The 17,366-nt window shown below is 42.2% G+C and overlaps 1 protein-coding gene across 1 annotated transcript in view; it reads right to left on the bottom strand.

Moving 5' to 3' along the window:
- LOC128649596 (SMC5-SMC6 complex localization factor protein 2) overlaps positions 1 to 17,366 on the bottom strand; it is a 284,779-nt gene that overhangs the window by 185,110 nt on the left and 82,303 nt on the right. The gene's annotated exons all lie outside the window — the stretch shown is intronic.

Below are 17,366 nucleotides of genomic sequence, written 5' to 3'. Positions count from 1 at the left end.
GAAAGTCTGCCCCCCACTAGATCCGATCCCGGATCGGGGGCCCTCAATTCATGCTGTCTTAGGGGCAGCAGCAGGTTTCCTAGTCTGCTTGCCCTTGTTCCAGGACTGGTTAGGTTTCCAGCCTTGTCTGTAGCGAGCAACAGCTCCTTCCTGTTTTGGTGCAGAGGAAGTTGATGCTGCTCCTGCTTTGAAATTACGAAAGGAACGAAAATTAGACTGTCTAGTCTTGGCTTTGGCTTTGTCCTGAGGCAGGGCATGGCCTTTACCTCCTGTAATGTCAGCGATAATCTCTTTCAACCCGGGCCCGAATAAGGTCTGCCCTTTGAAAGGTATATTAAGCAATTTAGACTTAGAAGTAACATCAGCTGACCAGGATTTTAGCCACAGCGCCCTGCGTGCCTGAATGGCGAATCCTGAATTCTTCGCCGTAAGTTTAGTAAGATGTACTACGGCCTCCGAAATGAATGAATTAGCTAGTTTAAGGACTCTAAGCCTGTCCGTAATGTCGTCCAGAGTAGCTGAACCAACGTTCTCTTCCAGAGACTCAATCCAGAATGCCGCTGCAGCAGTGATCGGCGCAATGCATGCAAGGGGTTGCAAAATAAAAACCTTGTTGAACAAACATTTTCTTAAGGTAACCCTCTAACTTTTTATCCATTGGATCTGAAAAAGCACAGCTATCCTCCACCGGGATAGTGGTACGCTTAGCTAAGGTAGAAACTGCTCCCTCCACCTTAGGGACCGTTTGCCATAAGTCCCTTGTGGTGGCGTCTATTGGAAACATTTTTCTAAATATCGGAGGGGGTGAGAACGGCACACCGGGTCTATCCCACTCCTTAGTAACAATTTCAGTAAGTCTCTTAGGTATAGGAAAAACCTCAGTACTCGTCGGGTACCCGCAAAATATTTATCCAACCTACACATTTTCTCTGGTATTGCAACTGTGTTACAATCATTCAGAGCCGCTAACACCTCCCCTAGTAATACACGGAGGTTTTCCAGTTTAAATTTAAAATTTGAAATATCTGAATCCAGTCTGTTTGGATCAGAACCGTCACCCACAGAATGAAGTTCTCCGTCCTCATGTTCTGCCACCTGTGACGCAGTGTCTGACATGGCCCTAATATTATCAGCGCACTCTGTTCTCACCCCAGAGTGATCACGCTTACCTCTTAGTTCTGGTAATTTAGCCAAAACCTCAGTCATAACAGTAGCCATATCCTGTAATGTGATTTGTAATGGCCGCCCAGATGTACTCGGCGCTACAATATCACGCACCTCCCTCTGAGCGGGAGATGTAGGTACTGACATGTGAGGCGAGTTAGTCGGCATAACTCTCCCCTCGTTGTTTGGTGAAATTTGTTCAATTTGTACAGATTGACATTTATTTAAAGTAGCATCAATACAGTTAGTACATAAATTTCTATTGGGCTCCACTTTGGCATTGCAACAAATGACACAGGTATCATTCTCTGAATCAGACATGTTTAACACACTAGCAAATAAACTTGCAACTTGGAAATACAATTCAATTAGAATAATATTAAAACGTACTGTGCCTTTAAGAAGCACAGAAGATCTATGACAGTTGAAAATTAATAAATTGAAACAGTTATAGCCTCAATCCTTGTAAACAACACAACTTTAGCAAAGGTTTAATCCCATTAGCAAAGATAACAAATTCTGAAAGCAGGAAACAAATTACAGAATAAACGTTTTTTATCTCAGTCAAACTATAATTCTCACAGCTCTGCTGAGAGAAATTACCTCCCTCAAAATAAGTTTTGAAGACCCCTGAGCTCTGTAGAGATGAACCGGATCATGCAGGGAATACAATGAGTTGCTGACTGAAATATTTGATGCATAGTAAAAGCGCCAAAAAACGGCCCCTCCCCCTCACACACAGCAGTGAGGGAGAACAGAAACTGTCAGAAAAACAGATTAAGCAACTGCCAAGTGGAAAAATAGTGCCCAAACATTTATTCACACAGTACCTCAGCAAATGAAAACCATTTTACATTCCAGCAAAAACGTTAAACATAATCTCTAGTTATTAAACAGCTTTATGTATTTCTTACAGTGTAATTCTAGTGAAGTACCATTCCCCAGAATACTGAAGTGTAAAGTATACATACATGACATTATATCGGTATGGCAGGATTTTCTCATCAATTCCATTGTCAGAAAATAAAAACTGCTACATACCTCTATGCAGATTCATCTGCCCGCTGTCCCCTGATCTGAAGTTTACCTCTCCTCAGATGGCCGAGAAACAGCAATATGATCTTAACTACTCCGGCTAAAATCATAGCAAAACTCTGGTAGATTCTTCTTCAAACTCTGCCAGAGAGGTAATAACACACTCCGGTGCTATTTTAAAATAACAAACTTTTGATTGAAGATATAAAACTAAGTATAATCACCATAGTCCTCTCACACATCCTATCTAGTCGTTGGGTGCAAGAGAATGACTGGGAGTGACGTAGAGGGGAGGAGCTATATGCAGCTCTGCTGGGAGAATCCTCTTGCACTTCCTGTTGGGGAGGAGTAATATCCCAGAAGTAATGATGACCCGTGGACTGATCACACTTAACAGAAGAAATATATAAAATAGCGTCACAAGACCTGTTATCCACACCTTTTGTAATAAGTTTAGGCAATACAATATAGTAATTGCTCAATATGAGCTTAACAAGATACTAGAAACCGTAGGTAAGGAGTGTAGAAACTGAACCACACAACCTCCCCCAGAAAGTCCAGTAACTGTTGCTCTTCTTATTGGTGTGCAGATACTTGGGAAAACGCCAGAGAACTATGAATCCAACGTACGTTTCGCATTAAGCTTTATCAAGGATGGTGTGCGCATGTCCAAAACCTTAATTTAAGTCATTCAAAATCCTTAGACCGGATATCCGGTACACGGACCTCCATTTTTAGAGTGGGCAAACATTTAAATTTGTGGTCACCATAAGACTATCGCCAAGTAAAAATATTCAAAGAGAAGGCATTCACCAATATATGCATAAACATTAGTTAAGGATAGACATATTAGACAAAGGAATGTTTAAATTAATTAAACAGGGGGGCGGGGCCAAGCACCCATCATGGCCGGCGGCACAATTCTGAAGCTCTCCTAGCCATACTAAAAATCCTCTTGATATGTGCTGCTAACTTATGCATCTGCAGACCCAAGCTTTAGCGATATGCATGGGAACGTATACTGAGTTTGTTGAAATCTTTATCTGCCTGCTATATTCAACAGCGATCGCAGGAATATCCTTTTGAAGGCCTCTGGAGGCTGCTGCGTATTGAAAATATCGATTCTCCCCTCACGGTTGTCCCGGATGCTACTTCCAACTATGGAGAATAAATATTGGAGTCAGATCAGTATCCATTTGAGAAAACTCGCACTGCAAATAGATGATATGTTCGGGGAGCTCACACATGCTATAAGAATTGAGCCCGCCACTACCTACCATTCTACTGTCAAGATGGCGGCTAACACCATGCTGCAAGTAAGCCTTAAAGAAACTGAATGCTTTCTTTGTGAGAATGAATCGCTACAGAAACCAGCTTTATATAAGGTGACACCCAGGTGTGTTTGTGGAACGCCGAGCTCTTACCCAGCCAGTTATGCCTGCGGATTGAGTGACAAGTACTGTGCGGCAGTCAGCGGTCTTGGGCTCGCCAAGTCTCCAGTACGTGATGGCGCAGCTAGAGCCCCAAATGGGGGAAAACAGATTGTGCAAGCTCTACAGAGATCCGGAGCAGTTGGAAATGTAACGGTACAGCCCTCCGCAAAGCACAGATTACCTTTCCAGATAGACGGCCGGACCTGGTGGCAGGAAATTGATATTAACATGTGGGGATCATTTACTAAATATACCTGGACTTTCATAGATCACTACCCAAGCTCCCTGTTTGATAGAGCAGGTATGGGCTAGACACACCGGGACATCATTTTCTTAAGCGGTTACCGGTCTTCCCGGTTAAGGATACAGTTTTCTTTTGTTTTTTTTTACCGCATGAAGTGCTTTGTTCTAGCAGCAGGGCTCTCAGAGTTTCTGTTATTTTGTTTTATGCTCTGGACATTTTAAAATTAATTTAAGATGGAGGTTCCGCTTAGGGAAGTTATATACTCTGTACATGCTAGTTTGTATTTTCTTTCATTACCTGATTTTACAGCAGTTCATCGTTTCATAGTTATAACATTACTGGCATAATGTATGTTTTAAGGCCACTCTTGAAGCACTCCTATATTTTGTGCCTCCTGGACTTGTGCACAGCTGACATGGACGCATAGTTATTTAAAGCTTTTCCAGTTTTTGTCATCCTCCATTACTTTATGGTTTTGCCCTCTCTTAGGGAGGTTATGTATATTTTTATGCAACAGTTATTGTTATTACTTATCTAGAGAGGATTTAACTGATCTTGGGTGAGTTTGCATTAGGACTGACCTATTATGCGTATGTACAGCAAACACAGGGAGACTACATATGTGGTAACATAGACAGCGCTCTCATACATTTTAACTCCACACTACCATATCTTTTAAAGGTACCTAAATGTTATATGATTCCTAGAACGTATCTATCCCTATATGAGGGTTTACAAGGGGGCTTCTACCCTCTATACTAACTTTTACATGCTCCATCTTGCAAGGAGACATACCAATACCTAAAGTTTAACCTATGCAGATGTCCTTTCATAACTTTTGACTTGAGCAATCAAATTTAATATAGTGAGCATGATCTTGTTACCCCCGAGCATACTAGCTTTCTTTGCAAGGATCCCTATGGACCATTCTATTGCTGTAAAACTTCAGTAAATTATCAGGATGCTGCTTCTCTCCCTCTACAGCTAATATTTACTAGGGTCTTCACAGTGTAAATCACTTATATAACCTTGTTTGACTGCCGCAGTTAACATGTTAACACCTCTAGATATTTTGTCCACATGGTACATACATCTTATATAATAATAGTAGGTTTGTATTGTATCTTGCCTTCTCTAGATACTTAATTCTTATGACACAGGACTCTTACACTGCACTAGCATGTTTATATTACCTCCCCTAGATATTTAGCACTTATGGGATGTGTATATTATACTGCGCTGGCATGTTCATGTTTTATATCGCTCGCTATAGAAATTTAGCTCTTATAGCTCATATATTACATCACGCTTGTATACCTGTGTTTTACATCTTCTCCTCTAGATCAGTGATTTTTAACCTTTTTTTTGCCGTGGCACACTTTTTTACATTAAAAAATCCTGTGGCACACCACCATCCCAAAATTTAAAAAAAATCACACATTGTAGCCTAATACAGCATATATATATACACATACACACAAACACACACATACTGTATGTATTGTGCTGTTATGCCATGCCTCCTACAAACTACCCCTGCACTGGGAGTAAAAAACAAGCAAAGTTTAAAAAATATGTCACACTGTTGTCAGTCTGCCGTGGCCCACCTGAGGATCTCTCACGGCACACTAGTGTGCCACGGCACACTGGTTGAAAAACACTGCTCTAGATATTTAACTCTCATGGCACATATATAACACACTGCACTAGTATTTTTATGTCCCATGTTACCCCCTCTAGATGGGTAACTATCATGGCTCATGTTCATACCATCCTACTAGAATGCCCGTGTTTCTATTACCCCATCTATCTATTTGGCTCTTATTGCATACATATTTTATACTAAGCTAATTTATCTGTCCTTTATCTCACCTCCTTTTAGGTGTGTAGCCTCATGACACGCATATAGGGCACCGCATTAGTATGTCGGTGTCTTATCTTACTTCCACTAGATCCCTAGTTATCATGTTACAGGCATATTACACAACACTGATATGTCTGTTTTATACTACATTTCTTAGATATTCAGCTCTAACTCGCGACTAGTATAACTAGCACTCTACTGCTCTCTGAGGCCCACAGTGTGTACAATCGAGGCTCGACATAATATTGGGCTCTATTTTAAGTTATTTTAAGTGATTCAGCTATAGTTAAATGCCTAACCCAGGTATGTTTAAAATAAGCTGCTTATCTGAGACCTCCTCAGTTGTATTGTTTATATATGTCTTGGTAGCGAATGATATAAAGGTTTATTACCTATTTAAACTTCCATAATACCCATAATACTATAGTATAGATATCCTTATTATATTATAAAGGGCCTGAACTAATGCATCCTAACTGGCCCCGCCCTCCACTCCCTCCCCCCCCCTATTATATTTCGAGCGGCTCTTGCCCGCTGCATTCCCCCCCCCCTATTAAACCATAAAGCTAACTCCCCCCTGGCCCTTATTTTACCTGAATAGATACTCTAATTTACTTTGTATACGGCTCAGAGGGGATCATTTTTGTTTTTTGTCTTTACTTCCTTTATTATAAAACTGAAGTCTCACTATAGATTGTACAAATCTTATACTAACGCTTGATATATATGGATAAATAATGCCCTTTCTACATGGTTTTTACGTCAATGCCTATCTAACACTACTGTATATGCATCTTTCTGTAAATGTTGAGGGGCATACCCTTTATGTTGTATTTGTTACGACTTCAATAAAAAATTCTTTAAAAAAAAAAAAAAAAAAATTAAACAAAATCATTTCATTTTACAAGTATACTAGGTATCATATAAATAGAAAATATTTACCGTTAGTATGTAATGTATTAATACGGAACATACAGACAAATATACACCTTAAAAATATTACATATTAGTAATGTTCTCATTATTGTCAAAAACGGAATCATATACATTTTGTAAATGAGATCTGTCCTATTAGTGATGATCTTAGGGTAATTCATCTACACATAATTTACAAGTATACATAACTAACTAATATCAAATAATCTGATTTAGTTTAAAATAGTGCTTGTGCATTTAAGTTGTTAATTTTTTACTGTTTTACACTGATACATTAATATTAGGGATAAGGAATCTTATTTTTCAATTAATTTCTTCAAAAATTCTTTATAGACAAGATTTTACAGGAAAGATTAAAGAATATAGAATATATTAAAAATATATATTAGTCAGTATATTAGTTGATGAGTTTATAAAAAATTATGAAGCTCAAAATCAGATATATTACATTCTTACTGTTGCACGTGATAACTTGATTAATGTTATAGTTCCTATTTCCATCCGTGGAATAAAATTTGTTACAAATTTTAGGTCCCTTTTTCATTTCTTTGCAGGCATTGCAAAACTGGCACCTTCTAAAACCTTCTTGTAATACTGGTAACCAGTTTTGGCTGGATTCAGCTTGCGAGCCTGAATCAAGGTATCAATGAACGACTCCGAGAATCCCCGCTTAGATAAAATCAAGCGTTCAATCTCCAGGCAGTCAGCTGCAGAGAATTTAGATTTGGATGTTTGAACAGACCTTGGATGAGAAGGTCCTGTCTCAGTGGCAGTTTCCACGGTGGCAGAGATGACATTTCCACTAGATCTGCATACCAAGTCCTGCGTGGCCACGCAGGCGCCATCAAGATTACCGAAGCCCTCTCCTGTTTGATTCTGGCAATCAGATGAGGTAGGAGAGGAAAAGGAGGAAACACATAAGCCAGGTTGAACGACCAAGGTACTGCTAGAGCATCTATCAGTACTGCTTGGGGATCCCTTGATCTGGACCCGTAACAAGGAAGTTTGGCATTCTGACGAGATGCCATCAGATCCAATTCCGGTGTGCCCCATTGACGGATCAATGCCGCAAACACCTCCGGATGGAGTTCCCACTCCCCCGGATGAAAAGACTGACGACTCAGAAAATCCGCTTCCCAGTTCTCTACACTTGGGATATAGATTGCTGAAAGATGGCAAGAGTGTGTCTCTGCCCATCGAATTATCTTTGAAACCTCTATCATCGCTAGAGAACTCTTTGTTCTCCCTTGATGATTGATATATGCTGCAGTCGTGATATTGTCCGAATGGAATCTTATAAATTTGGCCAAAGCCAACTGAGGCCACGCTTGAAGTGCATTGAATATTGCTCTCAGTTCCAGAATATTGATTGGTAGTAGGGACTCCTCCTGAGTCCAAACACCCTGAGCCTTCAGGGAATTCCAGACTGCACCCCAGCCCAAGAGGCTGGCGTCAGTCATCACTATGACCCATGCTGGCCTGCGGAAGCACATTCCTCCCTGGGACAGATGATCCTGTGACAACCACCAAAGAAGAGAGTCTCTGGTCTCTAGATCCAGATTTATCTGAGGAGATAAATCCGCATAATCCCCATTCCACTGTCTGAGCATGCCACAGCTGCAGTGGTCTGAGATGTAAGCGAGCAAACGGAACAACGTCCATTGCCGCTACCATTAATCCAATGACCTCCATACACTGCGCCACTGATGGCCGAGGAAAGGACTGAAGTACTCGGCAAGTAGTTAGGATCTTTGACTTTCTGACCTCCGTCAGAAATATTTTCATGTCTACCGAGTCTATCAGACTTCATAGGAATGGAACTCTTGTCAGTGGAACTAGTGAACTCTTTTGTATATTCACCTTCCACCCGTGAATTCTTAGAAAAGCCAACACGATGTCCGTGTGAGATTTGGCTAGATGGTAAGTTGACGCCTGAATCAAAATATCGTTTAGATAGGGCACCACTGCTATGCCCCGCGGCCTTAGAACCGCCAGAAGGGACCCGAGCACCTTTGTGAAGATTCTGGGAGCTGTGGCCAACCCGAAAGGGAGGGCCACAAACTGCTAGTGTTTGTCCAGGAAGGCGAACCTGAGAAACTGGTGATGATCTTTGTGGATAGGAATGTGAAGATACGCATCCTTCAAGTCCACGCTGGTCATATATTGACCCTCCTGGATCATTGGTAAAATTGTTTGTATGGTCTCCATCTTGAACGATGGGACTCTGAGAAATTTGTTTAGGCATTTGAGATCTAAAATCGGTCTGAAGGTTCCTTCTTTTTTGGGAACCACAAACAGATTTGAGTAAAACCACTGCCCGTGTTCTAGTTTTGGAACTGGGCAGATTACACCCATGGTATATAAGTCTTCTATACAGCGTAAGAACGCCTCTCTTTTTGTCTGGTCTACAGACAAACGTGAAAGATGAAATCTCCCTCTTGGAAGAAAATCCTTGAATTCTAGTCGATACCCCTGGGTCACGATTTCTAATGCCCAGGGATCCTGAGCGTCCCTTGCCCAAGCCTGAGTGAAGAGAGAAAGTCTGCCCCCTACTAGATCCGGTCCCGGATCGGGGGCTGCCCCTTCATGCTGTCTTGGTAGCAGCAGCAGGCTTCTTGGCCTGTTTACCCTTATTCCAGGTCTGGTTAGGTCTCCAGACTGACTTGGATTGTGTAAAATTCCCCTCCTGCTTTGTGGCGGAGGAGGAAGTAGAGGGTCCACCTTTTAAGTTTTGAAAGGAACGAAAATTATTTTGTTTAGCCCTCATTTTAAGTCTTGTCCTGAGGAAGGGCATGACCTTTACCTCCAGTGATGTCGGAAATGATTTCCTTGAGTTCAGGCCCGAATAGGGTCTTACCTTTAAAAGGAATAGCTAAACACATCAGCAGACCAAGACTTAAGCCATAACGCTCTACGCGCTAAAATAGCAACGCCTGTATTTTTTGCCGCTAATTTAGCCATTTGAAAAGCGGCATCGGTAATAAAAGAATTAGCTAGCTTGAGAGCCCTAATTCTATCCAGAATATCATCTAATGGGGTCTCAACCTTAAGAGACTCCTCTAGAGCCTCAAACCAAAAAGCTGCAGCAGTAGTAACTGGAACAATGCACGCTATAGGCTGTAGAAGAAAACCCTGATGAATAAACAATTTCTTTAAAAGACCCTCTAATTTTTTTATCCATAGGATCTTTGAAAGCACAACTGTCCTCAATAGGTATAGTTGTACGCTTAGCCAGGGTAGAAATAGCTCCCTCCACCTTAGGGACCGTCTGCCAGGAATCCCGAATGGTGTCAGATATGGGAAACATTTTCTTAAAAGTAGGAGTGTGAGAGAACGGAATGCCTGGTCTATCCCATTCCTTAGTAACAATGACCGAAATCCTCTTAGGGACTGGAAAAACAATAGTGAAAGTAGGGAACTCTAGATATTTATCCATTTTACAGAATTTCTCTGGTGGTATTACAATAGGGTCACAATCATCCAGAGACGCTAAAACCTCCCGGAGTAACAGGCGGAGGTGTTCAAGCTTAAATTTAAAGGCCGTCACGTCCAAGTCTGTTTGAGGGAACACATTTCCTGAGTCTGAATGCTCTCCATCAGACAGCAATTCCCCTACCCCCAACTCAGAACACTGAGCATCAGTGGGCTCAGCATTTACTCTAATACTCTAAAAGAATTAGACGCACTAGAAGTACTTGGCGTCGCTTGAGTGGGCGTTAAGGGTTGTGACACTTGGGGAGAATTGGATGGCATAATCTGATTCTCTTCAGACTGAGAATCATCCCTAGAAATACTTTTATCACCTAAAATATGTTCTTTGCAATGTAAGGCCCTTTCAGTACATGAGGGACACATTTTAAGTGGGGGTTCCACAATGGCTTCTAAACACATAGAGCATTGACTTTCCTCAATGTCAGACATGTTGAAATAGACTAGTAATAACCACAAAAAGTCTTGAAAACACTTTATTTAGTGAAAAAAAAAACAATTTGAAAAACGGTACTGCGCCTTTAAGAGTAAAAAAGCGTACAATTTTTCCAAAACTGCTTTAAAATGTTATAATTATCACAATTTTAGCATATATGTGTCTTATCTTGCCAGCTAAGATTGCACCACAAGTAAGGTATACTTAACCCTCAATAGAAAAAAAACGTTACTCAAAAACGTTGCTGTGGCACCTACCTGCCCTCAGGGGTCTGATAATTCACACTATCCCTTCATTTTAGGCTAAATCTTCAGCTTAGGCCCACCAGAGCTGGAGCTTGCTGCCTTCATAAGAATTTCAACTGCGCAACTGAGGCGCGGAATTAGGCCCCGCCCATCTATATTGATGTCTCTCTGCCTAAAAAAAACAGCTGTAAAGCGGTCTAGAAACTAGCCATGTGGGTTGTTCATATTCCCAATCTAATATTGCCAGCCATGTGAAACCCTCCAGCTCCATCAAACATAAAAACGTTTGCTTAAAAATTTTATGTTGCCCCTAGGCATAAAACCGTTTTGTCCTCAAAACATTATGTTACCAGTGTCAACCAATTTTTAGCCCATAAAATACAGGTCCCAGTAATACCCTTTACTATTACATGTAGGATTACTACTTACCCCTTCCCTTATGGGAATTATGTCAGCCAGTTCTGAAATACCACAGTCTCTCCAGAAAAAAATGACTGAACATACCTCAATGCTTGTAGCATGCAAAACGTTCCCCACACTGAAGCTTCTCAAGTACTCCTCAGCCATTCTGTGGGAACTTCTCTGGATCTTAGTGACAACTGCTAAGATTATCAGTCTCCAGGCAGAAATCTTCATCCATCTGCTGCCTGAGAAAAAATAGCACTCACCGGAACCATTTAAAATAAAAAAGTCTTGCTTGAAGAAAATAAAAACTATTATTTTAACACCTCTTTCACTTTACCTCTTCCTATTACTAGTATAGGCAAAGAGAATGACTGGGGGTGAAGAGAAGGGAGGAGCTATATATACAGCTCTGCTGTGGTGCTCTTTGCCACTTCCTGTTAGCAGGAGGATAATATCCCACAAGGATGAATCCGTGGACTCGTCGTATCTAGTAGAAGAAAACCCAGCTTGAGCAGAATTAAGCGTTCAATCTCCAAGCAGACAGCTTCAGAGAAACTAGATTTGGATAAAGGAAGGCTCCTTGAACTAGAAGGTCCTTCCTCAGCAGAAGACTCCAAGGTGGTTGAGATGACATGTCCACCAGATCTGCATACCAAATCCTGCGACACCAGGCCGGTGCAATGAGTATCACCGATGCCTTCTCCTGTTTGATTAAAGCAATCACCCGAGGAAGAAGCGCAAACGGAGGGAACAGGTATGATAGACTGAAGGTCCAAGGAACCGCCAAGGCATCTATTATCTACGCCTGGGGATCCCTGGACCTCGATCCGTATCTCGGAGCTTGGCATTCTGACGCGATGCCATGAGATCTAATTTCCGGCTGACCACACTTGCGGATCAGGCTGGAAAAAACCTCCAGATGGAGTTCCCACTCCCCCGGATGGAAAGTCTGCCTGCTCAGGAAGTCTGCCTACCAGTTGTTCACCCCTGGGATGTGGATCGCCTACAGACAAGAGTGAGTCTCTGCCCACTGGATTATTTTGGATACCTCTCTCATAGCTAAGGAACTCCTCGTTCCACCCTGATGATTGATGTAAGCTACCAACATTATGTTGTCCGACTGGAACCTGATGAACTGGACCGAAGCTAACTGAGGCCAAGTTAGAAGAGCATTGAAGATTGCTCTCAGCTCCAGAATGTTTATGGGAAAAACAGACTCTGACCGAGACCAAACTCCCTGAGCCTTTAGAGAGCCCCAGAAGGCTGGCGTCTGTTGTCACAATCGCCCAAGATAGACTGCGAAAGCAGGTTCCCTGGGAGAGTTGATCCAGAGACAATCACCATTGAAGAGAATCCCTTGTCTCCTGCTCCAGTAGTATTTGAGGAGACAAATTGGAATAATCTCCGTTCCATTGCCTGAGCATGTTTAACTGCAGAGGTCTGAGATGGAACTGAGCAAATGGAATGATGTCCATTGCCGCCACCATCAGCCCGACTACCTCCATGCACTGAGTCACTGATGGCCGAGGAGTGGACTGAAGGACTCGGCAAGTATCTATTATCTTTGATTTCCTGATCTCTGTCAGAAAGATCTTCATTGACAGGGAATCTATTACGGTTCCCAGGAAAGTTACCCTTGTACTTGGGATAAGAGAGCTCTTTTGTACATTTACCTACCCGTGAGAGCGAAGGAAAGACAATACCATGCTCGTGTGGGATTCCGCTAGATGGAATGACTGTGCCTGGACTAGAATGTCGTCCAGATAGGGAGCCACAGCAATGCCTCGAGAACGAAGAACCGCTAACAGAGATCCCAGAACCTTTGTGAACACTCTGGGAGCAGTGGCAAGACCAAAAGGAAGAGCCACAAACTGAAAATGTTTGTCCAGAAATGCAAACCTTAGGAACTTGTGATGGTTCTTGTGAATGGAAACATGCAAATACTCGTCCTTTAAAGTCCACTGTTGTCAAAAATTGACCCTCCTGGATCAAAGGAAGAATGGAACGTATAGTTTCCATCTTGAAGGACGGTACCCTGAGGAACTTGTTTAGACTCTTGAGGTCCAAAATGGGTCTGAAGGTTCCCTCCTTTTTTGGAACTACGAATAGGTTGGAGTAAAATCCCTGACCCTGTTCCCGTAAGGGAACGGGAGCAATCACTCACAGATCGGAGAGGTCTCTTACGTTGTGTGTTGTCTCTATTTGTCTGGTCTGCAGACAATCTTGAAAGTAGGAACCTTCCCCTGGGAGGAAAACGTTTGAAATCCAACTTGTATCCCTGGGACACAATCTCTAATGCCCAGGGATTCTGAACATCTCAAATCCAGGCTTGAATGAAGAAGGAAAGTCTGCCCCCAACCAGATCCGATCCCGGATCGGGGGCATGCCCTTCATGCTGACTTGGATTCAACGGCAGGCTTCTTAGCCTGCTTTCCCTTATTCCAAGGTTGGTTGGATCTCCACGGAGGCTTGGGTTGATCCTGTTTGACAACGGAAGATGAGGAACTTCCCCTGAAATTATGAAAGGAACGAAAATTACTCTGTCGGCCCTTCGTCTTGTTTCTCTTATCCTGAGGGAGAAAATGACCTTTACCTCCCTTGATGTCAGAAATAATTTCCGATAGACCAGGACCAAATAAGGTCTTTCCCTTATATGGAATAGCCAAAAGTTTGGACTTAGAAGAGACGTCTGCAGACCAAGGCTTCAGCCATAAGGCTCTGCGGGCCAAAATAGAAAAACCTGATATCTTAGCTCCCAGTTTGATAATTTGAAGGGAAGTGTCTGTGATAAAAGAATTAGCTAACTTGAGAGCATGTATCCTATCTTGAATCTCACCTAAGGATGTCTCCGTTCTGATAGCATCAGACAGGGCGTCAAACCAATATGCAACCCCACTGGTGACGGTAGCAATGCACACGGCAGGTTGCCATTGCAGACCCTGGTGTACGTACATCTTTTTGAGTAGGCCCTCTAATTTCTTGTCCATAGGATCTTTGAAAGCACAACTATCCTCTATGGGGATAGTAGTTCTCTTGGCTAAAGTGGAAATAGCCCCTTCCACCTTAGCTACTGTTTGCCAAGCTTGCTTGATAGAGTCAGCTTTGGGAAACATCTTCTTAAAAATAGGAGATGGAGAGAAAGGAATACCCGGTTTCTCCCACTCCTTAGCAATATTCTCAGAAGCTCGGTTAGGAACCGGAAAAACATCAGATGAAGAGGGAACCTCGAAATACCTGTTCAACTTACTAGATTTCTTAGGGACAACCACAACCGTGGAGTCGCTGTCATCTAAAGTAGTTAAAACCTCCTTAAGCAATAGACGGAGGTGTTCCAGCTTAAATCTAAAAGATACCACCTCAGTATCAGTGAGAGGAGGTACTCCTTCAGAATCTGAAATCTCTCTTTCAGATGCTACCACAGCTTCTTCCTCCTCAGGCATCTGAGAGGAAGACTCTAAAACCGCAACAATTGCATCAGAAACCTCTCTTACTGAATGACTTGTCTGTCTCTTACGTTTACCCTGCAACATGGGAAAAGCAGATAGAGCATCAGAAATGGTAGAAGACATGAGAGATGCGATGTACTTTAAAGTAACTCCAGTGGTAGTTACAGAGGAGACGCAGGGCACTGTTTGTGAGGGTGCTAACACTTGGAGCTGTTGAGGAGAAAGCTGTGGCATGCCATGTTCATCATTAGAATCCTGAACAACATCCCCCATAGAAGTTGGCTCAGAAAAAATCTTATCCTTAAAACTTATAGTCTTCTCAATGCAAGTAGGACAGAAAGGTAATGGTGGTTCCACAATAGCATTGGCACACAAAGAGCAAGGAACATTTTGCAAAGTCCCTTGATCCATACTTTTTCACACTTAGAAGATTCTAAATCTGAATTTAATAAAAATGTTAATGATCAAAAAACGATACTGTGCCTTTAAATTTCAAAAGCGCAACTTTTTTACTGCGCACTGCAAATAAGTAAAAAACAAATGCAACTAACCCCCCAGTCACCTCCACACCTCAGCAGCCCTGCTGAGGTGCCTACCTTACTCCAGGACGACCAGGAAGTTCCCCCAGCGCAACGGGGGAAGAAGCAGTCCGGTCCTAGGAACGCATGTAAATAGCAACAAACATGCGTTCCTAGCAAACACAGACTGGAGCTTCCTCTCTGGCTGCCTAAACTGACTTCCTCTTAGGTCGCAAGAAGAGGTGTGCGTGGGAAAGGAAGGACCGCCCATCGTGAGCGTGAACTAAACTAAATGTCTTCTCCCGGGGATTATTAACCCCTGCGGAGAAGGATCGCACAAAAACACTCTTTTCAATGTGTCATATAGCAGTACACAGGATTATGAGTCCCACTAAGAAGAAAACATTAGCGATTACACTCCATTCTAAGGCAAAAATCCTCTAGCGCTCCTTCCAGCACTCCTCCAGTGCCAATCTGCTGCCTAAACAGACTTCACAATGCTGTCAAACACTCTCTCTGATACCATGAGAGATAGTGCCTAAAATAAAGTGCCCCTTTACCATGAAGTCCCTTTATAGAAAAAAATGTAATAATGTGTGCCCCTTTTTTCTGAGCTCTGTGCCCTCAGAAATAGAAAAAGCACTTACCTCATAATACTGCCAGACAGCCAAGGCAGTCCACAGACTTGAGAGGTCCTCTTCCTCAAATCGACCTGTAGAAAAAGTAGAGACTGAGTTATATCCCTCAGACTATAGCAAAAGCAGGGCAGTAATAAATATGGGAGGCGCAGTGAGAATTATGTCCCACAAGTTCCCATTACTCTAAAGCCACCAAACCTCTACTGAAGAGACTGATATGGACTACGACTACACCCTAGGAAAAAGCAGCACAATCTTGCACCACTTTAAAAATAACAAACTCTTGATTGAAGAATCAGTTCTAACACCTCACTTTGCCACTTCCTATCACTAACGCAGACAAAGAGAATGACTGGGTTGATAGTGAAGGGATGTGATATTTATCAGCTCTGCTGTGGTGCTCTTTGCCGCCTCCTGCTGACCAGAAGGTGAATATCCCATTAGTAATTGAGATCATCCGTGGACTCATCGTGTCATAAAAAAGAAAGCAGTTTTCCACCACGTTACCTTGGCAATGCAGAAGACAACTTCATTGCATACTTAGTGTTTATCTCATTGTGCAAAATTCTAGAACGAGATGACAAGCAAAGAACTGCTGAGCGGAACACAGTCTGTGATTGTCAGGGTTCAGTGACTGCTGCTGCTTCCGTCAGATTCCTGCTCAGTATCAGCAGTTCCCTGCAGCTCCTGAATTGAACTTTACATATGTGTTAACCCCTTTGTTGGTGTTAATACTGCAAACATTGCATGCTCTAACAAATCAATGGAATGTTTGAACCAATCCCTCCAGGTCCCCATAATGTAATTCTTCCTGAGGAACCAGAATTCTACAGTGTATTGCCGGCCCATGCATCATCAATCTGCCGGGACCCCAGGAGATTTGCAGCATCAATGTGTTGTCTTCCCATGCCTTGCAGTACCAGTCCATCTGGTAGCCTGGTATTCTGCTAAATCTATTCGCAGTATATGTAGAAGAGGATACACTCAACAATGAAGCTTCAACAGCAAGCACATGTGCAGCAATTTAACAGAAAATTCAACTCTCTTCTGGCCATGCAATATGCTGGGACTTTTAGTTCCTATACATGGCTTGAAGAGAGTAAGGGCACTCATGCTACCTGTTAAAGCTGTGTTGCTTATGATAGTATGACACTGTCTACAGGACTCACAAATAAAGGCTTCAGGCCCAGATTTTAAAGTACCATTGGTGCATAGGTCTGTTGAGCCCCAATATAGCTAATATAGTTGAATGTATAACTGTTTTTTTTCTGCTTCAGTATTGATTATAATGTTTTAAATACAATTAATACTGCCATATAACAAATTTATAATATATTTTCCCATTCTGTTTCCCTTTTGCTCTTTTACAATTGTATATGTTTAGGAGAACTTCTAAATCAGGGACGTTGCCCTAAGAGGGAGTTTTGCACCACTGACCTTTTCATGCACCTAAGATACTTATTAATTTTTGAAAGAGGCTAAAGTATACAAGGTTTTATTTCTTTTAAATTTG

The sequence above is a fragment of the Bombina bombina genome, chromosome 2 (genome assembly GCF_027579735.1).
Source record: "Bombina bombina isolate aBomBom1 chromosome 2, aBomBom1.pri, whole genome shotgun sequence".
NCBI classification, from domain to species: Eukaryota; Metazoa; Chordata; class Amphibia; order Anura; family Bombinatoridae; genus Bombina; species Bombina bombina.
This window is presented reverse-complemented; position numbering and strand designations above follow the sequence as displayed.